The sequence below is a fragment of the Elephas maximus genome, chromosome 4, assembly GCF_024166365.1.
Source record: "Elephas maximus indicus isolate mEleMax1 chromosome 4, mEleMax1 primary haplotype, whole genome shotgun sequence".
Lineage (NCBI taxonomy): Eukaryota > Metazoa > Chordata > Mammalia > Proboscidea > Elephantidae > Elephas > Elephas maximus.
In genome coordinates, this window is record NC_064822.1 from 163194844 (window position 1) to 163220177 (window position 25334).

Here is a 25334-nt window from a genome sequence, read left to right on the forward strand (position 1 = left end):
CAGAGTTGAACTGTGCTCCATAACATTTTCAATGGTTGATTTTTCAGAAGTAGATTGCCAGGCCTTTCTTCAAAAGAACCTCTGAGTGAACTCCAAAAACTACCAAACTTTTGGTTAGCAGCCAAGCTTGTTAACATCTGTACCACCCAGTGACTCCTTATGGATTCTGTAAAAGCTCGTTGAAAAGCAAATGAATGAATGACTCCATTTACCCCAAGTAATGGCTTGATCCCTTTCTTGTTCTTCCTCAGAACACAGATTAAAAAGAGTTTTATTTTTTTCACACTTCATCTCATTCTGGTCTTTTTCTTCCTGACGTCTTACAGGTCTTTGTCAGCCTTTTCCTTTTATTCTTGAATATGTGCTTTTAACATGCCTTAAGAGACACTGGGTGGCACACATAGTAAAGTGCTCAGCTACTAACCAAAAGGTTGGCAGATCTAATTTATCCAGAGGTGCCTCAGAAGAAAGCCTGACAATCTACTTCTGAAAGGTCACAGTCATTGAAAACCGTATGGAGTGCAGTTCTAAAAACAAATGGGGTCCTCATGAGTCAAAATCAGCTCAATGGCAACTGATTTGATTTTTTGTTGTTATTCAGCCAAGCTCTTTAAAGTGCACACCATCATGCAGTATTCTTTCTTTAAATTTGCCTTGAATTTTCTTCTTCATTATTTGTATTTTTCTAGAATTGAGGTTCTGAGAGGTTCTTACCTTCCTTTGATTTCGAGTAAAGTTTACCTTTTCATTGCCATAGTCTATTCTAGCATAATCATGATTCCACCATGCCAAACATCAAGAATTCTCCAGGATCATACTATTTCTTTTATTGAATGTTCTATTTCTTGTCCAAATTTTGCCCGTTCATATCTTATTATTTATGACACGTTTGCTTGTTTCTTTATTATGAGAACTCGAGCACCTCTTACATACTGTTCACTATGATTTACTGTTACACACATATAGTTTCTTCCTTACCATCTAGTTGACAATTTGGGGTTGTTTCTTCCTGCCCAAATGCCATTTTATCACCCTCCTGATCTGCTGGGAAGGCCTTTGCTAAAAACATTTTTTCTAGAACACATTATTCTTTACCAAGAGCCCTTTATTTACGAAATACAAGCCATGTTCCAGAGAGGCAGCCCTGTTCCTCGACACCATGTACCTATCTGATCCTGTACGTCCTTGTTGCCTGTGGCCTATTTGTCCATCTGGTTTCAACTATGTACTCTCATGGCCACACTCTTAGCCTTGACAGAAACTATATAACCTCTGATATCTTGATTCAAATATTTCATTTCAGACCACTGTCTTCCATCCTTCTATCTCAAATTCCCCATTTATACACTCTTCAACCTGTCAAGAGCTCTAGTTAGACCCTGGTTATTCTCACTCCTCCTGACTCCTCTTCCATCCTTGCTCAGGCTGAGTCCATGGTTCATTAATATAGCCATGGCCTAGCAAATACTCTCAATTCCTTTTCTCCAGTTCCCTGTGTTGTAGTTCCTGACAAAGCCCCAGCCTGGTACTTTCGCACATCATCTACTAAGCAGTTAAATCAAACAAACAAACAGAAATTTGTTTCATTTTAAATTCAAGATCACAGACATCGAATGGGCATTCAAACCTGTTTGATAAACCCTGTGTGTATTTCTCTAATAAGCTTATATTCCTACACCCCAAAAGGCATATTTCATACTTTATCTATCCTCAAAATTTCTACATACTCTCTTCTCTTGCTGTAGACGATCAACTTGGATCACACTTACTTTAGAAAATAGAAGCTCTTGATCAGTCAAGAACTCACCACCAAATCTACACATCTACTTGCCTCTTAATCCATCTTCAACCCTATTATGATGGGGGATTGTCCCTTCTCCCGTCAAAGGCCAATTCTTCCCCTACTGCTCTAAATCCTATCCCCTTTTGCTTTAATAAAATGCTTTGGCCTTGCCTTATTCGTTCTTTCTCCTCAAGCATCACACCTTTTTTTTTGATGGATTAACCCCATTATTGTTCACAAGCTCCAGAATCTTCTATATTGAAAAAGAAAGACCTCCCTTGACCTCATCCCTTCGCCACCAGCTGCTGGCCCATTTGTTTCCTTTCATGGCCAAACTTCTGAAAGATTTATTTAAACATGGGATCTCCATTTCCTTGCCCCTCCACCCCAATCATTCCTCAATGCATTTCAGTATGGCTTCTAACTCCAGCATTCTATAATGTTACCAGTGAACTTTACGTAACTAAACCCAAAGCATGATTTTCTATCCTTGTCTTGTTGTTAGGTGCTGTCGAGTTGGTTCCGACTCATAGCGACCCTATGTATAACTTAACAAAAAACTGCCTGGGCCTGTGCCATCCTCACAATCATTGTTCTGCTTGAGCCCATGGTCGCAACCACTGTGTCGGTCCATCTTGTTGAGGGTCTTCCTCTTTTTTGCTGACCCTTTACTTTACAAAGCATGATGTCCTTCTTCAGAGACTGATCCCTCCTAATAACATGTCCAAAGTATGTAAAAAGTAGTCTCCCCATCCTTGCTTCTAAGGAGCATTCTGATTGTACTTCTTCCAAGACAGATTTGTTCCTTCTTTTGGCAGTCCATGGTATATTCAATGTTCTTTGCCAGCATCACAATTTAAAGGTGTCAATTCTTCTTCGGTCTACCTTATTCATTGTCCAGCTTTCACATGCATATGATGCGATTGAAAATACCATGGCTTGGGTCAGGTGTACCTTAGTCTTCAAGGTGACATCTTTGCTTTTCAACACTTTAAAGAGGTCTTCTGCAACAGATTTTCCCAGTGCGATGCATCTTTTGTTTTCTTGACTGCTGCTTCCATGGGTGTTGATTGTGGATCTAAGAAAAATGAAATCCTTGACAACTTCAATCTTTTCTCCATTTATCATGAGGTTGCTTATTGGTCCAGTTGTGAGGATTTTTGTTTTCTTTATGTTGAGGTATAATCCATACTGAAGGCTGTGGCTTTTGATCTTCACCAGTAAGTGCTTCAAGTCTCTTGTCTAAAAAGCAAGCAAAGTTGTGTCATCTGCATAATGCATGTTGTTAATGCATCTTCCTCCAGTCTTGATGCCCTGTGCTTCTTCTGAGTCCAGCTTCTCAGATTATTTGCTCAGCATACTGATTGAATAGGTATGGTGAAAGGATGCAACCCTGATGCACACCTTTCCTGACTTTAAGCCACCCAGTATCCCCTTGTTCTGCTCAAACGACTGCCTCTTGATCTGTGTACAGGTTCCTCATGAGCACAATTAAGTGTTCTGGAATTCCCATTCTTTGCAATGTTATCCACAATTTGTAGTGATCCACACAGTCAAAAGCCTTTGGATAGTCAATAAACACATGTAAACATCTTTTTAGTATTCTCTGCTTTCAGCCAGCATCCATCTGACATCAGCAATGATATCCCTGGTTCCACGTCCTCTCCTGAAACTGGCCTGAATTTCTGGCAGTTCCCTGTCAATATACTACTGTAGCCACTTTTGAACGATCTTCAGCAAAATTTTATTTGCATGTGATACTAATGATATTATTCAATAATTTCCACATTCAGTTGGATCACCTTTCTTGGGAATAGGCTCAAATATGGATCTCTTCCAGTCGGTTGGCCAGGTAGCTGTCTTCCAAACTTCTTGGCATAGATGAGTGAGTACTTCCAGTGCTCTATCTGTTTCTTGAAACATCTCAATTGATATTCCATTAATTTCTGGAGCCTTGTTTTTCGGCAGTGACTTCGGTGCAGTTTGGATTCTTCCTTCAGCACCATCGGTTCCTGATCGTATGCTACCTCCTGAAATGGTTGAACGTCAACCAATTCTTTTTGATATAATGACTGTATATTCCTTCCATCTTCTTTTGATGCTTTCTGTGTCATTTAATATTTTCCCCATAGAATCCTTCACTATCGCAACTCGAGGCTTGATTTTTTTCTTCAGTTCTTTCAGCTTGAGAAATGCCAAGTATGTTCTTCCCTTTTAATTTTCTACCTTCAGCTCTTTACACATGTCATTATAATACTTTGTCTTCTCAATTCACCCTTTGAAATATTCTGTTCAGTTCTTTTACTTCATCATTTCTTCCTTTTGCTTTAGCTACTTGATGTTCAAGAGCAACTTCCAGAATCTTTTCTGACATCCATTTGGGTCTTTTTTTTCTTTTCTCTTTTTAATGATCTTTTGCTTTCTTTATATATGATGTCCTTGGTGTCATTCCACAACTTGTCTGGTCTTCAGTCGTTAGTGTTCAATGTGTCAAATCTGTTCTTGGGCTGGTCTCTAAATTCAGGTGGGATACACTCAAGGTTGTACTTTGGCTCTTGTGGACTTATTCTAATTTTCTCCAGTTACAAGTTGAACTTGCATATGAGCAATTGATGGTCTGTTCCACAGTTGGCCCCTGGCCTTGTTCTGACTGATGATGTTGAGCTTTTCCATTGTCTCTTTCCACAGAGGTAGTCTATTTAATTCCTGTGTGATTCATCTGGCGAATTCCTTTTGTATAGTTGCCATTTATGTTGGTGAAAAAGGTATTTGCAATGAAGAAGTCGTTGGTCTTGCAAAATTCCATCATGCAATCTCCAGCATCACTTCTATGACCAAGGCCATATTTTCCAACTACTGATCCTTCTTCTTTACTTCCAACTTTTGCATTTCAATCACCAGAAATTATCAATGCGTTCTGATTGCAGGTTTGATCAATTTCAGACTGCACAAGCTGGTAAAAATCTTCTATTTCTTCATCTTTGGCCTTAGTGGTTGGTGCATAAAATTGAATACTAGTTGCATTAACTGATCTTCCTTGTCGGCGTATGGATATTATCCTATCACTGACAGCATTGTACTTCAGGATAGATCTTGAAATGTTCTTTTTGATGATGAATGCAATGCTATTCCTCTTCAAGTTCTCATTCCCAGCATAGGAGGCCATATGATTGTCTGATGCAAAATGGCCAAAACCAGTCCATTTCAGCTCACTAATGCCTAGGATATCGATGTTTATGTGTTCCATTTCATTTCTGACACTTCCAATTTTCCTAGATTCATGCTTCATACATTCCACATTCCAATTATTAGTGAATATTTGCAGCTGTTTCTTCTCATTTTGAGTTGTGCCACATCAGCAAATGAAAATCCTAAAAGCTTGACTCCATCCATGTCATTAAGGTCGACTGTACTTTGAGGATGCGGCTCTTCCCCAATCATCTTCTGAGTGCCTTCCAGCCTGGGGGGCTAATCAGACAGTGTCCTGCTGCTATTCATAAAGCTTTCACTGGCTTATTCCTTTCAGAAGTAGACTGCTGAGTGCTTCTTACTCTGTATTAGTCTGGAAGCTCAGTTGAAACCTGTTCGCCATGGGTGACCCTGCCAGTATCCGAATACCAGCATCACAGCAACATGCAAGCCCCCACAATACGACAAACTGACAGACACTTGGGGGGCTCTTATCTACTTGCCCTCTTAGCAATATTCAACACAATTGATCGTTTCCTTCTTTCTCAATTATACTCTTCCCTTGGCTTCTGAGTGACCATGATCTCTTTGTGTTCTCCCTAATTCTTTGGTTGTTTCTCAATCCCTCCTTTCACTGTACCTTTAAAGGTTGATATTTCTAAGGTCTGTAGTTTAGGACTCATTTTCTTCTTTCTATAAAACTTTTTCTTAGGTGATATGTTTCCTGGAAAAGAAGAAATGTCTTTAAATACTATCTACATGCTGACAAATCACAAATGTATGTCTCCAACCCAGAGCACAGCTCTGAGATATCCAGACATGTCTAAAATCTAACATGTCTAGAGCTGAACTTTTGCTCTCCCCACCCCACCAAGTATTTCCCTTCCCATGAATTTTGCACCCACGGTCCCCCCATTCATAACAACCTAGGAGTGATCTTTGGCTCCTCCTTAAAGCTCATTATTCAGACACTAACCATCTCCACATGCTGCTAATTCTACCTCCACCATCTATTTCAAATCCATCTTCATCTCCTAGTCTTTTTTTTTTTAAAATAGTACTTTAGATGAAGGTTTACAGAACAAAGTAGTTTCTCATCAAAAAATACACATATTGTTTTATGACATTGGTTAACAACTCCACAAAACGTCAACACTCTCCCTTTTCAACCTTGGGTTCCCTATTACCAGTTTTCCTGTCCCCTCCTGCCTTCTAGTCCTTAACCCTGGGCTGGTGTGTCCCTTTAGTCTTGTTTTGTTTTATGGGCCTGTCAAATCTTTGTCTGAAGGATAAGCCTCAGGAGTGACTTCATTACTGAGCTGAAAGGGTGTCTACGGGCCATACTCTCAGGGTATCCTCTGTCTCTGCCAGGCCAGCAAGTCTGATCTTTGTTTTTGAGTTAGAATTTTGTTCTACATTTTTCTCCAGCACTGTCTGGGACCCTGTATTGTGATCCCTGTCAGAGCAGTCCGTAGCCGGGCACTCAGTCTGGTGGAGACCGTGGTAGATGTGGTCCATTAATCCTTTGGATTAATCTTTCCCTTGTATCTTTAGTTTTCTTCATTATTCCTTTCTCTGGAAGGGGTGAGACCAGTGGAGTACCCTAGATGGCCGCTCTCAGGCTGTTAAGACCCCAGACGCTACTCACCAAAGTACAATGTAGAATATATTCTTCATAAACTATGTTACGCCAGTTGAGCTAGATGTTCCCTGAGGCCATGGTCCCCACAGCCCTCAGCCCAGCAATTCCGTTCCTCAGGGAGTTTGGATGTATCTATGGAGCTTTCGTGACCTTGCCTTGTACAAGTTGTGCTGGCTTCCCCAGTATTGTGTACTGTCTTACCCTTCACCAAAGTTACCACTTATCTCTTGTCTACTTAATGTGTTTCCGTCCCCATCCCTCCTCTCCCTTGTTACCATCAAAGATTGTTTCTTTTTGTGTGTAAACCTTTCCAGTACAGTAGTGGTCTCATACAATATTCATCCTTTTGTGATAGACTTATTTCACTCAACATAATACCCTCCAGGTTCATCCATGTTATGAGATGCTTCACAGGTTTATCGTTGCTCTTTATACTCCATTGTGTGTATGTACCACAGTTTGTTTATCCATTCATCTGTTGATGGGCATTTAGGTTGTTTCCATCTTTTTGCTATTGTGAACAATGCTGCAGTGAACATGGTTGTGCATGTGTCTATTCTTGTGACCACTCTTATTTCTCTAGGATGTATTCCTAGGAGTAGGATTGCTGGATCATATGGTATTTCTATTTCTAGCTTTCTAAGGAAGTGCCATATTGTTTTTCAAAACGGTTGTGTCATTTTGCATTCCCACCAGCACTGCATAAGAGTTCTGATCTCGCAACCTCTCCAACATTTGTTATTTCCTGTTTTTTTGATTCGTGCCAGTAATGCTGGGGTGAGATGGTATCTCATTGTGGTTTTGATTTCCATTTCTCTAATGGCTGGTGATTATGAGCATTTCCTCATGTGCCTATTTGCCACTCCAATGTCTTCTTTGGTGAAGTGTCTGTTCATTTCCTTTGCCCATTTTTTAATTGGATTATTTGTATTTTTGTTGTAGAGGTGTTGGGTTTTCTTGTAGATTTTAGAGATTAGATCTTCGTATAATTTGTAACAGTCAAGAGTTTTTTTTCTGTTTTGGTGAACTGTTTCGATGAACAAAAGTGTTTAATTTTTAGAAGATTCCAGTTATCTAGCTTATCTTCTGGAGTTTGTGTGTTGTTGGTTGTGGTTTGTATCCTGTTAATGCTTTGTATTATGACCTCTTTTCCTCTGTGAATGTCATAGTTTTGGGCTTTATATTTAGGTCTTTGATTTATTTTGAATCAGATTTTGTATATAGTGTGAGGTATGGGGTCCTGTTAATTTTTTTTGCAGATGGCCATCCAGTTTTGCCAGCACCATTATTAAAAAGACTGTCTTTTCCCCATTTGATGGACTTTGGACACTTCTTTAAGATTAGGTGACCATAGGTGGATGGATTTACATCTGGGCTCTCAATTCTGTTCCATTGGTCAATGTACCTGTTGTTGTACCAGTGCCAGGCTGTTTTTACTCCTGTAGCTGTATAGTAGCTTCTGGGTCAGGTAGTGTGAATCCTCCAATTTTCTTCCTCTTCACTAGAGCTTTACTTATCCAGGGCTTCTTGCCTTTCCATATAAAGTTAATGATAAGTTTTTCCATCTCTTTAAAGAATGTTGTTGGTATTTGGATTGGGATTGCATTGTATTTTTAAATTCCTTTGGGTAGAATTGACATTTTCACAATGTTGAGTCTACATATCCATGAGCATGGTATGTTCTTCCATTTATGTAGATCTCTTTTGGTTTCTTGCAGTAGCGTTTTGTAGTTTTCTTTGCATAGGTCTTTTACATCCCTGGTTAGATTTATTCCTAAGTATTTTATCTTTTTTAGGGGCTATTATAAATGGTATTGTTTTTCTGATTTTCTTTTCATCATTCTCTTTATTGGTGTCTAGGAATCCAACTGATTTTTTTTATGTTTATCTTGTATCCGGCTGCTCTGCTGAATCTATTAGTTCCAGTAGTTTTCTCATGGAGTCTTTTGGGCTTTCTATCTATAGTATTGTGTCATCCACAAATAGGGACAGTTTAACTTCTTCATTCCCAGTTTGGATGCCCTTTATTTTTTTTTTTTCTAGCCTTATTGGTCTAGCTAGGACTTCCAGCACAATGTTAAATAGGAATGGTGATGAAGGGCATCCTTGCTTTGTTCTTGTTCTTGGGGAATTTTTTCAGCCTCTGTTCATTAAGAGCGATATTGTCTGATGGTTTTGTATAGATGCCCTTTATTACGTTGAGGAATTTCTCTCCTATATTTGATCAGGAATGGGTGTTGGATTTTACTGAATGCCTTTTGTGCATGATTGAGATGATCATATGATTCTTTTGTTTCATTTATGTGGTGGATTACATTTGTCGATTTTTCTGACATTGAACCATCCTTGTATACCTGATAAGAACCCCACTTGGTTGTGGTGTCTTTTTTTTTTTTTATGATGGTAAATTCTATCAGCTAGAATTTTGTTGAGAATTTTTACATCTATATTCATGAGAGATATTGGTCTGTAATTTTCTTTTTTTGTGGTGTCTTTGCCTTTTTCTTTGCCTGGTTTTGGTATCAGGGTTATGCTGGCTTCATAGAATGAATTCCGAAGTATCTGTTTTCTGTGTTCTGGAATGGTTTGAGTAGTATTGGTGCAAATTCTTCTCTGAATATTTGGTAGAATTCTCCAGTAAAGCCATCTAGGACAGGCCTTTTTTTGCGGGGGGGGGGAGGTGGGAGGGTTTATTACCTTTTCAATCTCTTCTCTTGTTAAGGGTCTGTTCAGATTTTCAACATCATTTTGTGTTAGTTTGGTTAGGTTGTGTGTTTCTAGAAATTTGTCCATTTCCTCTAGGTTTTCAAATTTGTTGGAGTATAGTTTTTCATAATACTCTGTTATGATCCTTTTTATTTCATTTGAGTCTTTTGTAATGTCCCTCATTTCATTTCTTATTTGGATTATTTGCATCCTCTCGTGTTTTTCTTTTGTCAGTTTGGCCACTGGTTTGTTGATTTTGTTGGTCCTTTAAAGGAACCAACTTTTGGCTTTTGTTGATTCTTTCTGTTGTTTTTCTATTCTCTGTTTCAATTATTTCTGCTGTGATCTTTATTATTTCCTTTCTTCTCGTGGCTGTGGGCTTCTTTTGCTGTTCTCTTTCTATTTTTCAAGAAGTGTAGCTAATATTTTGATTTTGTCCCTTTCTTCTTTTTTGATGTCTGCATCTATTGATATAAATTGACCTTTGAGGACTGCCTTTGCTGTGTCCCAGAGGTTTTGGTATGATATGTTTTCGTTCTCCTTTGATTCTAGGAATTTCTTGATTCCATCTCTGATTTCATCTATTACCCAGTGGTTTTTAAGCCGGGTGTTATTCAGTTTCCATGTAATTGATTTTTTTTCCTTGCCCTTCCTGTTGTTAATTTCTACTTTTATGGCATTGTGGTCAGAGAAGATACATTGTATTCTTTCAGTGTTTTGGATTTTGTCGAGGGTTGCTGTGTGGCCTATGATGTAGTCTATTTTGTAGAGCATTCCATATGCATTGGAAAAGAATGTGTACTTTGCAGCTGTTGGGTGGAGTGTTCTATATATGTCTGAGGTCAGGTTGGCTGATTGTGTCCTTTAGCTCTTCTGTTTCTTTGTTGAGTTTCTTTCTAGATGTTCTGTCCTTTACTGAGAGTTGTGTGTTGAGTCTCCTACTATTATTGTGTAGCCGCGAATTTCTCTTTTCAGTGCTGTAAGAGTTTGTTTTTTGTATTTTGGAGCCCTGTCAATGGGTGTGTGGTTGTTTATTATGGTTAAGTCTTCATGATGGATTGTACCTTTGCTGATTATATAGTGCCCTTCTTTGTCTTTTATGATGGATTTTTTTTTTTTAATAAAGTCTACTTTATCTGAGATTAATATTGCCACTCCTGCTCTTTTTTGGTAGTTATTTGCTTGTTGTATTTTTTTTCCATCCTTTGATTTTTTAATAAATTTGCAACTTTGTTTCTAAGGTGTGTCTCTTATAGACAGTGTATTGATGGGTCCTGTTTTTTTATCCTTTCTGTCACTCTGTGTCTCTTTATGAGTACAATTAGGCCATTTACATACAGTGTAATTATTGATGGGTGTGAGTTTATTGCTGTCATTTTGTAGTGCTTTTTTTGTGGCGCTGATGTTTTCTTTGTTCCTCTTACTCTTCTGTGCTGAGTTCCTTTTGTAAATGAATTTCATTTGTTTTTGTAGATTTTGTTTTTATTGAGATTTAATGTTTTTCTTCTTTATTTTGGTGAGTAGGTTTGTTAATCTTCTTTGTGGTTACCTTGAAATTTACCCTTATCTTCCTAGGTTTGAAACATTCTTTAATTACTTGGTATTGCCTTACCTTCCTCTCCATTAGAAAGTTCCATACTACACCATTTATTTATTCCCTCTTTTATCATTCTGACGCTGTTGTCATTTATAGAATAACCTCTCTGGTTCCCTCTTGCAATTCTTTTGGTTTTGGATAGTCCTTGAGCGTTCATTTCCTAGGTTGGTATCTGGCTGGTACAATCTTGCATCCTAGCTTCAGGCTGTGGTCTGTTGTTGTTTGTTCTCAGACCAAAGGGCTCCCTTTAATAATTCTTGTAAGTTTGGTTTGGTTTTTACATATTCCCTTAATTTCTGTTTGTCTGGAAATGTCTTAATTTCACCATCATGTTTGAATGAGATTTTTGCAGGAAGTATTATTCTTGGTTGGCAATTTTTTTCTTTCAAAGTTTTATATATGTCATCCCATTGCCTTCTTGCCTGCATGGTTTATGCTAAATAATCAGGCTTAGTCTTATCCTTTCTCCTCTTTATGTGACTTTTTGTTTTTCTTGAGTTACTCTCAGGATTTTTTTTTGTGCCTTTTGTTTTATTGAGTGTGGTTATGATATGCCTTGGTTATTTTCTTTTGGGGTCTATCCTATATGGGGTTTATTGAGCTTCTTGGATGGTCAGCTTTTCATGTTTCATGATATTAGGGAAGTTTTCTGTCAGCAATTCTTCAATAATCCTCTTTGTGTTTTCTGTTTTCTCTCCTTGTTCTGGAACTCTGGTCACTCAAATTTTCACTTTTGATTGTATCTCATATAATTCTCAGGGTTTCTTCATTCTTTTCTCTGATGTTTCCTCAAACAGGGTTATATCCAAGTATTTGTCTTCAATTTCACTGATCCTGTCTTCCATCATTTGAAGGCTGCTCCTCAGCCCTTCTATGACACTGTCCCTTTCTTAAATCTTGTTTTTTATCTTTTGGATTTGAAATTGTGGTTTTCATATGATTTCTAGTTATGAATTTGTTTTGGGATTTTGTTCCCATATTATTTTCCTGAACTCTTCTATTTTTTTTTTGTCTGTATTTTCCATGAATTTGTCTGCCTTTTCCATAAATTTGCCTATTTTTTCCTCATTTTTGACTGCTTTTTGTTTCAACTCTTGGATAGCTCTGAATATTAGAGATTTGAGTTCCTTGTCAGGTAGTTCTAGTGCCTGTTCTTCTACTGGAAAGTCATCTGGTGTTTTATTTTGGATGCCTACTGGAATATTCCTGTCCTTTATATATATATATATATACACCTGTTTTGATATTGTCTTCTATCTTTGGGACATCCAGTAGTTATTTTCTTCATTTCTTGATTGTAGATCTCTGTTTCATCTGCCTTTTTGTTTTATTTCCTTATGTCTGAGCAGGTGGGCTGTGCATTCTTTTTTGTTTGCTTGTCTGTGGTCACAATATATCTTGCCTCCTTGTCCAATGGGCAGGGCTAGTCAGCTATGCAGCAGGGCAGGTCCAGCTGAAGGGGGGGGCTGGATCAGGTTGTTTGTGGCACATATTAGGGCTGACAGGGTGGGCTGGGAATCAGTACTGGGCAGGTTTTGGTAGGCCGTGTGTCTCTGTTGCTCGGGGCTATGAGGTTCGGCACACAGGGCAGGTAGGCCATAAGGAGGGGAAGGTTGTGATGTGCGGAGCTAATATGGGCATGGGAAAGAGGAGAGACAGGAGAGAGAAACAGGAGCCAAAAACAAACAACTAACCAAAAAAAAAAAAAAAGAGTGCTAAGGGAGCTTGCCATCGGAGTGGAGAGATGAGAAACCAAGAAATTGAGGGAAAAAATAGAAAAAGGGAAAAAGAAAGAAAAAATAACTAAATAAAAATTTGGAGAAAAAAATAAGAAAGAAAAGAAAAGCCACCAGGGGTACCCCCAGCACGGCCATGAAGATCAGGGAAGTGGCTACCAGGCTGTGCAGTATAGCCTGGCTAGTGGGTGTATAGATGTCACACAGCACCAGGTATTCAGAAGACAGGAAAAGAAGGTAAGTATAGAGAGATGAGAACTGAGAAATGAAGACAGAAAGGAAAAAAGAGAGAGAAATAAAAAGAATTGCCCCCTGGGGCTGCACAGACTGGGGAAGTGGCTCCTATGCTGTGCAGTGCAGCCTGGCTAGAAGGGGTTCCCAAGCCATGAAAAGAAAAAGAAAACAAACAAAACAAAACATAATGAAACAAAACAAAACAAAAAAGCCCCAAGAATCCCACCAGCATGGTGTCATGGGCCGGGGGAGTGGTTCCCCAGTCGAGCGGTGCTTCACAGCCTTTCAAAAAGAAGCAAAGATGGCACACAGAGCCAGATGTTCAAGATAAAGGAGGGGGAGGTGGTGGGAGGTTTGGAAGAAACCAAAAGAAATGGAAAAAAGCAACAGCAGCAACAGACAAATGGCACTCAGGTAGCTGGCCATTGTGGGCGGCGTGAATCAGGCAGCCTGGTGTGGAAGCAGTTGCCTTCTGGCCAAGAGACTCTGGCCAGTGGGAAGCAGAAGAGGCTGAGGGTGGAGGAGGGGGGAAGAAGGGGAGGCTAGGAAAGCATATATCGCTGATTACTGGGTGCTCTGTCTCCTGCTGGGGAGAGGATGGTGGATGGGAAAGCATTTATTGCTGGTTACCGAGTGTTCTGTCCCCTCCTGGGAGCTCTGTGAAGCTGCTTTCCCATGCTCCCTGTCCACCAGCCTCCAAGAGGAGTCCAAGATGGTGAATCTGTGCTGCGTTAGCTGATGGGGACCTCCACATGTATCGCTCCTCACTCTCTGTTCTCTGTCAATTTTTTACTCCATTCGCTGTTTGGCTGAGTTTTTTTTATCTCTTCACTTGACACTTTGGGTTCCAGGAATGACGTTTGTCTCTGTTTTACTTAGTTTTTTGGGTCTTTGCTGTGGAGGGATGGCAAGGTGCTTCAGTCTATGGCACTATGTTGGCTAAAAGTCTTCATCTTCTAGTCTGATAGCATTCTCTTAATCCAAGCAATCAGCATCTCTTTGCTGGGTCTCTACAGTTATCTCTGGAGTCCCTGGGTGGTGCAAATGGTTAACATGTTTGACTGCTAACTGAAAGGTTGAGGTTGGAGTCCACCCATAAGCACCTCAGAAGAAAGGCCTGGCAATCTACTTCCAAAAGTTCTGCCATTGACAGCCCTGCAGAGCACAGCTCTATTCTGATACACATGAGGCCACCATTATTCAGAATCAACTCTACAGCAACTAGTACTGGTACAGTTATTCCCTAACTTACTTCTTTGTTTTTGCATTCAATTTGTTCTAATCCGTTTTACACACAACATCCAGAATAATCTTTAAAAATAAAATTTGATCATGCCACTCCGCTACTTAAAACACCCTCAGTCACTTTGCTGATTTATACCAGCCATTTTTTTACTTCTTGAAACACAGAATGATATTGCTTTGAGTCGAGCACTCCTGTTTCTCCTACCCCTTTTCCCACCCCATGGATTGTGTACGGCAGCCTTATCTTCTCTCTTCAGGTCTCAGAGTAGAGGTGCCTTCCTTAGAGAGGCCTTCCCTGGCCATCTACTTCCACCACTTCTTAATTTCTCTCTCATTGACCACTATTATTTTCTTTGATAAAATTACATATTTTATCTGCTTGCTTCTTCCTTTCCCCCATCTACTCTATAGACTGGAATCTCCATAAGGACAAAGATAATGTTTCTTGTTCATAAACGGAGATAGTCCCACAGTGTTTGGCATGCGAAGTGTTTAATAATAATTTGTTCAGTGACTCAGTCCATAAACTCAAGTTGATAAGGTCCTTCATCCTTTTTTGGCCCCTGTTTTATTCTCTGTGAGGTTCAGAAGTATAATCTATAGATTGGTGTGAGCGTTGCATGTTAATTATTACTTTGCCCCTTCTTACACCAAATTCTGCCATTAAGTAAGGTAGCTCAAGACCCTCAAAGAGCTTGATGAAAATAGTGTCCTTTTTCCATGTCTACCTGTTCTCACCATCTCTTGGAATTCTCATTATGTAGGTCAGATGCATAGCTTTCTCTTTCAAGATCTCGAGGAGAAATCTTACTACTCTGCATAATTTTGTTCATGTTGAGTAAAAACTCAGAAATAGCCTATTTAGGCTTTGTTATCTTTTGGAAATTAAAAAATATATATATATGAGGTAGAATAAAGTATATATTATAATGATCATAGGGCAGATCCCATAGTTCTCTATATCTTTATAGAAACTAGAACGTTTTAATATGAAATATATAAGATAATATTATATTATCTTAATATCATAACTACTTCTGTAGACAGGCTCCTTTTTCTAAAATGACAATTATTTTTATACTTATTGCTATTTCAACACTTTAATATATCTATAAATAGAACACAAACTTTTATAGTAATTGGCAATGGTGTTATTTTCCTCACGGTCTTAAAAAAAATATTCAGAGCTAAAAGTTTATTTGTAATACATTTACAGCATCATGACAAGAATTCAATATATTTAATAAGTAGCTAGAGAGCAGACATTTCTCTTAGGATTATAGCAACCTATGACTAGGATTATTCAGGTGTCAACATTATTTAATAGTATGAGAGTTGAAAGAAAAATCAGTATAACATTTAAAATTCATTGAAATGCTCAATTTTAATAGGGAGAAGAATGATATAAAACAATGTAGAACTAAATTAAAAACTGAGCCCTTACTTTATTAAGTGCTAGATAAAAGTGTACAGATTTTTTTTCCACAGGTTATTGCTGTTTTGCAATGGACAGTCTGGATTAAATTGAAAACTCAATGCACTTTCCCTTAACAGAAACCACACAATAAAAATGAATAAGCCAAGGGGTAAGAAGAAAAAAATAAACACTGGAATAAACATTGCAGCTGAAACGAAAGTAACAGAAGTGAATATGTTTTCCTAATGAACTTTTATGTCTAACAAGCCCAGACACTTGGAACAGTGGGAGCTATATTAAAGCCTTTTATGAAAGGATTATGTTTTGTATGATGAGTGTTTTAATATAAGTTTGGTACACAGCATAAAATATAACTACATTTAATTCAGAGTAATTATGAGAATTCAGGCAAAATTATTTTCTCCTGTACTATCACATTGATGCAGAAAAAAAAAAAAATACATTTCTTTTGGAACCTTTCACTGATATGTCTCTGTTTCAATTATTTTTGGCAGTATATATTGCGTCTCTGCCTCAGCTACCTTTTACATCGACAGTTGGTAGCACAAACCTTTTAACGCACAAAGGGTAGCAGCTCTTCAGCCAATCTGTGATAAAAGGGAAAAAAATGAAATCACTATGGAAACTGCAGGAAGGATCTAAAAGCTCCCTTTATAAAGTAAACGTCTGATGTTTGTGACTGCAGGGGTAAAAAATTCATAAATCTGGGGGATGCTATCATTCCTGATTTGTTGTCACTGCAAATGCCAAGGCGAAGCAGCCTGACCTCAGCTTCATTAAGTGTTTTCTTTACAGAAATAGTTACTAGTCAACAGGAGGAAGACTGGTGTGCAGAGAAGTCCGGGGCTGAAGGGTATGGTGTGGGACTGAGAAAAGAAACTAATTTGCTAAGAATATTTTCTTTCTTTTCTGGTCGGATTGTCTTTATCTTTTAAATCACAGTGACTTGATGGAATCAGGCACGCTGAATTGATCTGCTTCTGTTTGTATTTTGTTTTGGTTTGTTTTTTCATTCAGAAAGGGAGCAAATCTCAGGCCTAAATTCCACTCGGAAAACTATGTTTCCTCTCTTGACATGTCTGTCTTTGATCTTGAATTGAATAAACTCTGACCCTCTCCTTCCAATCAAAAAGCAAATAAAGACCAAGGAGAAGTCATTCTCACTTCAGCACTCTGGGCCCCCAAGAGAGAAATATGAAGGAGATTGTGACTATAAAAGCTTGGAGGAACCCAAATGACAATGGACAGCAACAGACACCTGTGTCAAGAAAGGAGTTTCGGAATATCTTGTCTTTCCTCGGAAGCTTAGTGACTGTTATAACCTAGTTTTGCATTGGTGTTTAAATAGGGCTCTTTTTATTTGATAGTAGTTTACCTGTGAAGGAGGGACTATGAAGCCAAGAGCACACGGAAACGTTCTCAACTGTGAAATTCTTCATGTTTCAGGGTAGTCTTAAATCAGAGGAAGATGAATATTCAAGTAAGTAGATCAACTTCAGCACTGCAGATGCTGCTCTGCTTGTTTCTCCAGTGTTTACAATTGAATACTACTTTCATTAGTTAGAGTTTCTGGCAATAGAAACTGGCTTTTTTTTTTTTCTTTTAAAGTAATGGGAACTTTACTACACAGTTGTAATGCATTGAAACGTCAAAGACTGATGTGCATGGTAATTGATTTTATATCGTCATGCTTTATTTAGACAATTATAAACATTGCTAATCTAATGTTTCAAGGTACTTAGGAACAATTAGCTATTCTGCACTAGCATCTCAAACACACTTTTGATGATAATATACTGATTTAAGTTCTTATAAATCCTAAAATGGCTGTTGTGCAAATGATGATTAGGAAAAAAAAAAAAAAATCAGAATTTTTTTCCGGTGAAAGAATTAAGGCTTTGCAAATTAAAAACCAAAAACCAAGAACCAGGAGCGTTCTGGTTGTGAGCATGCAAAAATTCAACACAATTAGTAAGGAGAATACTTTGTTTTGCGATAATCTACTTGTTTAAAATAAGACTATGACCTTTGCAATACTGACTTTATGGAACTTCGACTACGACCAATGACTAACATGGCTGTTTATGCAGCCTTTCCAATTTCCACAGTGCTGTCCCTTACATTATAAGGGTGTTAGTGATCAGTTATACAGAGTCAGATGGAAGTATGTATTTGGGTACCCAAACGTAAATACATGCAAACTTCCATTTGAAAATATTTAAATGCCTCGTACGTACTGACTTCACTGATGCTTTTTGTGCACATAATGAAAACCAATTATCTGTGGAGAAAACTTGACTGGGTGGAAGGAAATTAAATTGGATTTAAAGACTTTTTAAACAGCTTTAGCTAGGGAAAGGTCCAATAGCATTTTAGCTCAGGATTGTAATGACTTTGCCATATTAATAAATAATGCTTATCCTGATGTTTATCAAAAGATTCGGATGGGGAAGACTGCACATGACAAGAGGAAGGGAGAGGGGCACTTTCAGCTGAAGTTTCCTGTGGATCAGGCCGCTCTACCAATGAAGCCCCAGAAACAGCTGTTGGAGAAACCAGGTAGGTCCTCATTCACTCAAAGAACGAGAAATAGGATAATATATGTGCATTAACAAAACTTTCAGAATTGCAATCCTTGAAGAAAATATCAAGTTCTAGAATATTCCATGACTTTAAAAAATGCTGTACAAAATAAGCATAGAGAATTCCTTACAATCTCTCTGCCCAATTCCCTTCTGAGAGTTTTCCAACTTCTGTAAACTGCTTTTGTGTTGAAAATCAACTCTCATCAATCAGTTACAGGTTATTATTATTTTTTTCATTGTGCTCTTTAAGGCTGAGACTACTTAAGAGGACATTTATAGAAACATGGAAAATGTATTGTTTTATTTACACATGGGACAATGTGAATACTTTCCCTTTGTTACCATTCAAAATATAACATTCTGTTGTCTCTATGTACATTCTCAGAGTTGACTTTCAGCAACTATTATAGAATTGTTGTTGTTGGTCCAGTTGATTCCAAATAAGGAAGGCAAAATACTCAACCATTACTCAAATATCTCATTGCTTATTAATTGATGACTAACACATTTCCTTGAACTTTTTGGAAACCAAATATTTATCTAATTTAAGCTGTATGTCAGGAAGCTAATCAGGTAGATTATAAAATATATATTATGCTGCAGAATGGAAATTTTTAGAGAAAATGCACTCTTTCCTTCTATCAGTTATCAAATGGCTGCACTATTAAATATTGCAGGTGTTTTGTAAAGCACCCCCTAATATTTTCTATTAAATTTTCACTGACTTTTCAGAACAGTATTCTTAGTAGTGTTTCCATTTACATTTCACAGCAGATTAAATACATGGAAACTTAAGTAGCATTTACCCCATCCTGATCTTAAATATTGGAAAGCTTTAGTTTATATTTCATAATGTGGTTTTTAAATCAGTCAAGCTGTGTGATCAGGTTTTTACAATTTCAGTTTTTAGCATAATCCTGGTAATACTTTTTTCTCACACCAAAGAAATTTCATCTCTCTTCTCTATCTCTCTCCAATTCTCCAGGAAGTAAACTTCTGTGGTATAGAAGTCACCAGGGAATCTCTTCATGGTACTAAATACTCAAGACCTAGAGAGAGGTCTTTGAAGTTGTTCACTGTTAGGTATTATTTTCTTCTTACTAGAAATACTTCGTATTACTGCCATTAATTTACAGAAATCTTGATTCCCCACGTGCCTTTACTCCGAACTAAAATTTACTTTCTAATCTCAAATTGGCCAACTGAGATAAGACAAAAACTTTTAATTAGAATTTTAATATGTAATCCAAGATATTTGGAGATTACGCACAGAGGTGATCTTCTATATATTTAATAACTGCACGGAGAACTTAGATAATGTTTAATTCGGTGGAGAGACTATTTTTAACTTGGCTGGGGTTGAATTACTTGCAAGTTCCCGGAGAGTCTCTGAGAAGTTTTAGCAGCGTGAGGTTTATCGTGTGAATGAATAACTGAATGTGTCCGTTCCATGTCCTGGGGGAAAATTATAAAAATTGAGATATTATGTAATATAAAGAAGATATTCTGTTTTCCTTTCACGTTTCTTCTGGGAAATCTAATTTCAAGCCTCTGAGATCAAGCTATGTGGATTCAAAGGAGTAAATACCCAGTGGAGTATCAGGGGAATTAGCTTACCCCTTGCTACTGCTAATGAGGGGCACTCTTAACCCTCATGCATTTATTCCTTAAAAACCTAGCACATGAAACAGAGTTTTGTTTTTCTATCAAGGAACAGAAAAATCCTCACCAGAGATTAGAGGTAGGAGCTGAAAATGCACTTGGCACTTCATGTTGGACTCCTGGTTGACGTGAATTATTTGGCAAATCTGGAACTGAAGTGTGAATTATAAGCTTAGGGCTGTGTGACAGACCTCCGGGGTGTTCTAGGGGCAGTCATCCTGGTAGCGACTTCACAATCAACTTTATTGAGAAAAAGGATCTTTTCTCCTCTCATGAAGCATACAAAAAAGTGTACCTTGTACAAGTACTGGTACATATTCACATACACACACACTCACACACACAGAGACATATACTTCAGTAGTATTTCCTCTGCTTTCTATTTACATGTACACAGGACTCTCATTAATGTTGATCACCCTCTGCTCATGCCTCCAGAAAATAATGGACCCCGACTGTGAGAACTGTCTGTATTCAGACATGCTAAGAGCTGGATATTTAAAATCAGTTTGGCACACCAAGCTTGGTTTTCTGAAGACAACAGAAGTTGGATAGAAAAATCAAAAGAAAAAAAAAAAAAAGATGAAAGATAATAACATCTGGATGGGGCCTGGGTAATGGTCTAATTAAAGGTACTTAAACCTAAGTCTTATCACATGCTCAGGAGTGAGGCTTTAGATTGCCCTTTAAAACTGCAGCTTTAGGGGCAGTCATGGGAGCCTTGCATGGAAGCTGTCACCTCTGCTGTGTTCCAGCTCTGTTCTATGTGTGTACCTATAATCTATCCTACTTCCCTTTATTGAATGGGCTTCTGCTTTTTTGCCATTAAGTTAGTCATGTTGATGAAGTTGTCCCTTGAATTTTCAAAAATGTGCATGTGCTTGAAAGTGGATTTACAAAAAAAAAAAAAAAAATCAGTTATCCCACTTGGAAGAAAGAGCCTGCGAGATTCTCTTGTTTTTGTTGCTGGCTCATAGGTTAAGATGATCTTAATGAGAAACCCTGTATACTTTTCTCCTTGTTGAGGTAAAGTCTTCTGGCGTCCTTTCCGTCTGAGCATAATAGAAGCTCTCTTTGAATGCAAACCACCGGTAGACTTTTCCGAAGTTACCAAGTCAAGCATCCATTTGCCAAGCAAATTTTTTCTAACTTCTAGAAGAATTTTGAATGCCTACATAAATTGCTCTGAGTCCTAGTCCAATGACAGGACTTGAAATGGTTTCAAAATGCAGGCATTTAGGCAGAGTCAGTGTGAAAGGTGGCAACTGGATTTTCTGTTTCTCTTTTTCTGGAGTTGGGAAACATTAGAATGCAATCTCTTATTAGTTTGTTTTGTTTTTAAATAAATGAAACACACCCTAGGTATTTAGAAGGAGCTGTTCAGCAGTGCACAGATATGTAGTACATGTCTCATTACCATTAACAGGCATGCATGCCTAAACCTTCACCTATTGCGCTGTTTACCCTCTGGCTTTGTAAAGTGATGCCTGAGTGTGGGTTTTACAAAGGAATTTTAAACTCATTTTATAGACTCTGCAGCACACTTCCTGTGTCAGAATATGCGTAGTGCTTCATGAGAATTGGTGTTCATTCTAGGAAAAATCCAAAGTGCTTATACGTTTAGTCTTTGTCTTTTTCTGAAGGCCATAAATCCACCTCTTACTTTAACTCAACGACAAGCTACTTTTTCTTTTGTTTTTCTGTTTTCTGTCTTCTATTAAAAATTTTAGTGCCAAGCAATTCGATGCAAAGCAATTTGCCTTCTTTTACTCCTTAGAAGAACATTATTCCATGAATACACAAAGATCAAAGTTAGAAATCCTTGGTGAGGCTAATCCGTAAAGGTCCAGGAATTTAAAGAATCAAATGTGCTCTCTGGATCTTAGGGTTCATCAGGGAGAATGGAGAGCAAGTTATTTTCCTCTGAGCTTCCTTAATTTTGTTTAACTGCCTTATGCATAATTTAGACTCTGGTGAGGCACTGAGGACGGGTGATGTTTTGGGAGTGCTTGAGAAAGCAGTGGGGTCTGGAAAGAGAGGACCAAAAAGACTTGAGCCCCTAGGAAAACAGATGCCTGCCAGGGTGTCTTTTTGTGTGCAGTGTTTTCAGTGTGCCACACCCCTTTGCAAAGGGTTAGGACCCTTTGGTTTAGCTAACCCCATTTGTATTGGAGTATATATGTTTATACTCAGGGTGCTTTGAATATCTCCAATTCCTCCCTTCCTTGGCTACAATGTTCATCTTGGATGTCAAGGTTTTCTTTTATGTGCTAGTTCTTCCTTGTGGAATCTAATGCTTCATTTCTTCTCAGAAAAATAAGATATTTGCATCAAATTCAACATTTCCATAATAGCAATGAAAAGTCTGCCTTTGTGAAAGATACAAGATTAGTTCCTGCTGTGAGCTCATCTGCATCCTCTCATTTACTCCTTGTGGGGGATGAGAAGACCTTTGCATTTGACCAAAAAGCACTAGTAAATAAGGAGTTAAAATGAAGGCAGGCTCACTGGTTTGCTGAGATCTGTCAGAGGCTGACTGGCTGGCTACATATCTGTGTCTGGAACAATAGGCACCTGTATTCTGCACGGACTGCTGGGCAGCGCTCGCACTCTGGAGAAGGTCTGCCTCCGTCTGCGCTTTCCTGGTGAGAATCCCCAATGACAGTTCCACTTTTCAGTGGGGGAGAAAAAATATCTGTCTACTCTCTTGATGAAGGAAAGGGCTTTGATCATTTTTATTCAGGCTTGACTTGGCCGGAGGTTTAGGTTCTTAGTCTCAAGTCAGCAGTCTCTCTCTCTTTCTCTCTCTCTCATCCTGTCACACACACACACACACACACACATACACACACACACAAGACGCACTTCTACTCCCTCTTCTCTCTCTCTTACTACCTCACTCTCTCTTTTTCATTTCCCCTTGTAGGGTCTTTGCAGGCAGATGAGTACCACAGCTGTAACTGAGACATGAGCAATAAATATAGTGGAGCCAATTGCCACAGTGGCAGGAGGGTACACCGGAGGTGACAACAATGACAAGGACCGTCCTTCTGACAAGTTTTAGGTAAGAAAACATTTATGCCCTGAATCTTGCATTTTTGCATCCTTTTGGGAGGGAGAGACGTTGAGATATAAAGTGAGTTTCCATAGGGAAGTAGTTCTATGAGGGCATTGCCTGTGCTGTCGATTGCCTGCAAACCTGTGTTCTCAGGGCTTTGTGTTACTAGAATCATTGGAGGTGAGGTGTGAGTAGGGCTGGGTGGGAGTGTGAGCTGCTTTTTATCTCTGTCTGATGACATTTATCATGCTGCTTAAATTTATATCTGGAGAAAATTCTGTTTGGTGACAGCAATGTTTTGTGCAACATGCAGCATATGGACGTGTAAAATTCAAGCGATGTTCTTTCATTCTAAATTTGTAATTATTTTTACACTCAACTGTACTGAGGTCAGAGAGTTTTAAAAATTAATGAGATTCCCTGTGGAGTTCAAACAGTCATGTCTAAGTGAACTGCCACAAAAAGATAAGATAATGCTGGTATATTTTTTAACCTAGATTTAACTGTATTACTTTGAACATACTAATGTACAATAGTTTATGGGCATTTAAGTGTTTGTGGAGATTAGTCCTTAATATATATATATATATATATATATTTTAATGACCAGGAGAAATCTAGTCCAAATTAGACTGTCGAGGATGAACGTCATATGTGGAGATATTACTAAAACTTAATAAATGTTATTGTTATGGCATTGCAGAATGATCCCTTACACTTTCTAGGAAATGACAAACAATGAATGAGCCACACGCTAAAAAAAATCAGTAAATTTTCATATATCACTTTAAATCTCTCATTGAAAGCGATATATGAAAATTCAGAAGATATTTTGGGTGGAAAATTGCTGGCATGAACAAAGAAGGAAGTGTACACATGGATGAGAATTCTTTGTTACAAAAATGAGTCCAGGAGATGGATTTAGGAGGTTAAATGATTTTTACATTGTCAGTGCCCCACAAAAGGGAGTCTATTGGGGTTAGTCCAGACATTTAAATATGCACCCAAAACTTTCATTTCCCACAATTTGAAAACATTGTTTACGTTCCTGATAAAACACACTGTTTAAATGAGGGACTGGAAAGCAGTCTGAGTGTACTGTAATGGGGGGCTAAAGATGCTTTTTATCCCAAGTTCCCCGTTTACAAGACCCATTCTGAGCTTCCTGTGATATATTGTTATGTAAATACTGTGCAGCCAGAGAAAGCAGTACTATGGAGATTCAATTTACTTTGAAAGTTGTTCATTATAGCAGGGATGAATGTTATTTATTTGATGTGATTCAAAGGCTGGAAATGACTTTTTCATTGTGGCGCCTTTTGTAATGGGTGCAGGGTGATCTAATCTTTTTAATTTTGGCTTTCACACCAGTGGAGATGAAAAGAGATCTGAACTCATTTATCGGTTGCTAGGTCCTTCTGGAGGCCCAAGTCCCGTACTTGGTTGCTATGGCCAGTCTGACCTCAATCTCTGCGATTTTGGGGACTTAAGCAATCTTTTTTCATTGAGGAGCATGTACCTTGATTTATGTCCAAAATCGTGGTTGAACGTCTTTGTCTGCAAGTGATAAACGGTGCCGAACGATTCATCAGTTCTTACAAGTAAACACCGCTGTCCCACTAGAAGTATGTTTTGTTCTGAGTTAATGGCACGGAACAAGCCAGCCTCCACAAACAGCTATCTTTTATGGTAGAGGGGCCACTGAAACTTGGAGCAAAGTGGAGGAAATTGGCTTGCATTTTCTCGTACATTAGCGTTTCATTTGTGACTCGGATGATGCGTCTCTAGGTGGATTGATTACGAAAGGGTAAGCCTGCCATTTCCTTACCTTCGCTCTCATTGGGGCTGCAAATGAAACAAGCCCTCTCCGAGTGAGTGCCTGCGTTCTGCGGGGGCAAGTAAGAAGTCAGGAGTAGTTGCTCTGCCGGCCTCGCTTTGTGACTGCCAAGTGCTAAGGTATAAATAGGCAGATGCGCTGTGTGGCTCTGCTGCAGGCGACTCTCTCGCCTTCAGTCTGACGCGGGTTCCTTGAGGGAAAGTTGTATCCGATATTGGTGACTCCGGGGAATTTCCTGCTTGTGTACTACTTAATGGTCTCTAGACTTCCTTGTATTCTAGAACCTTGATAGAAAGGAGTCGCATTTGAATGAGAGACTGTGGAGTATACTGCCAGGCTTAGCCTATGAGCCCTCATCCATTTTCCCCCTTCCTTTAAAAACTGCTAATTGATGCTGAAGGGAGGATATAGTCTGCTAATATGATGACGAGGACGAAGAAGGTGTAATGAAAGGCATTTATTGCTAGTAAGCGCCATCAGCTTCCTTCCAAGAGAGGTTGCGGCTTTGTAGTGTAGTTTTTTAGTCATATGCTAATAGTTTTTATTCTAAACCGTCAGCGCTGAGTATCTTCAGAAAAAAAAGGGTTCCATAAGAAGTGGCATCCTCCTCGAGTTGAAAGGT

General features: G+C 38.6%; 1 long non-coding RNA gene across 20 annotated transcripts in view; it reads left to right on the plus strand.

Annotated features, from left to right (window-relative positions):
* Positions 1-25334, plus strand: part of LOC126075907 (uncharacterized) — a 319320-nt gene that overhangs the window by 50671 nt on the left and 243315 nt on the right. For 15 of the 20 annotated variants that reach the window (XR_007517341.1, XR_007517347.1, XR_007517334.1 and 12 more), the window contains exons 1-2: positions 22368-22462; positions 22744-25332. This is a non-coding gene — a long non-coding RNA (uncharacterized LOC126075907). Of the gene's footprint in view, positions 1-16923; positions 17051-18008; positions 18130-22367; positions 22463-22743; positions 25333-25334 lie in introns of those variants that run through there. The other 5 variants (XR_007517329.1, XR_007517345.1, XR_007517337.1 and 2 more) reach the window with 4 other exon arrangements.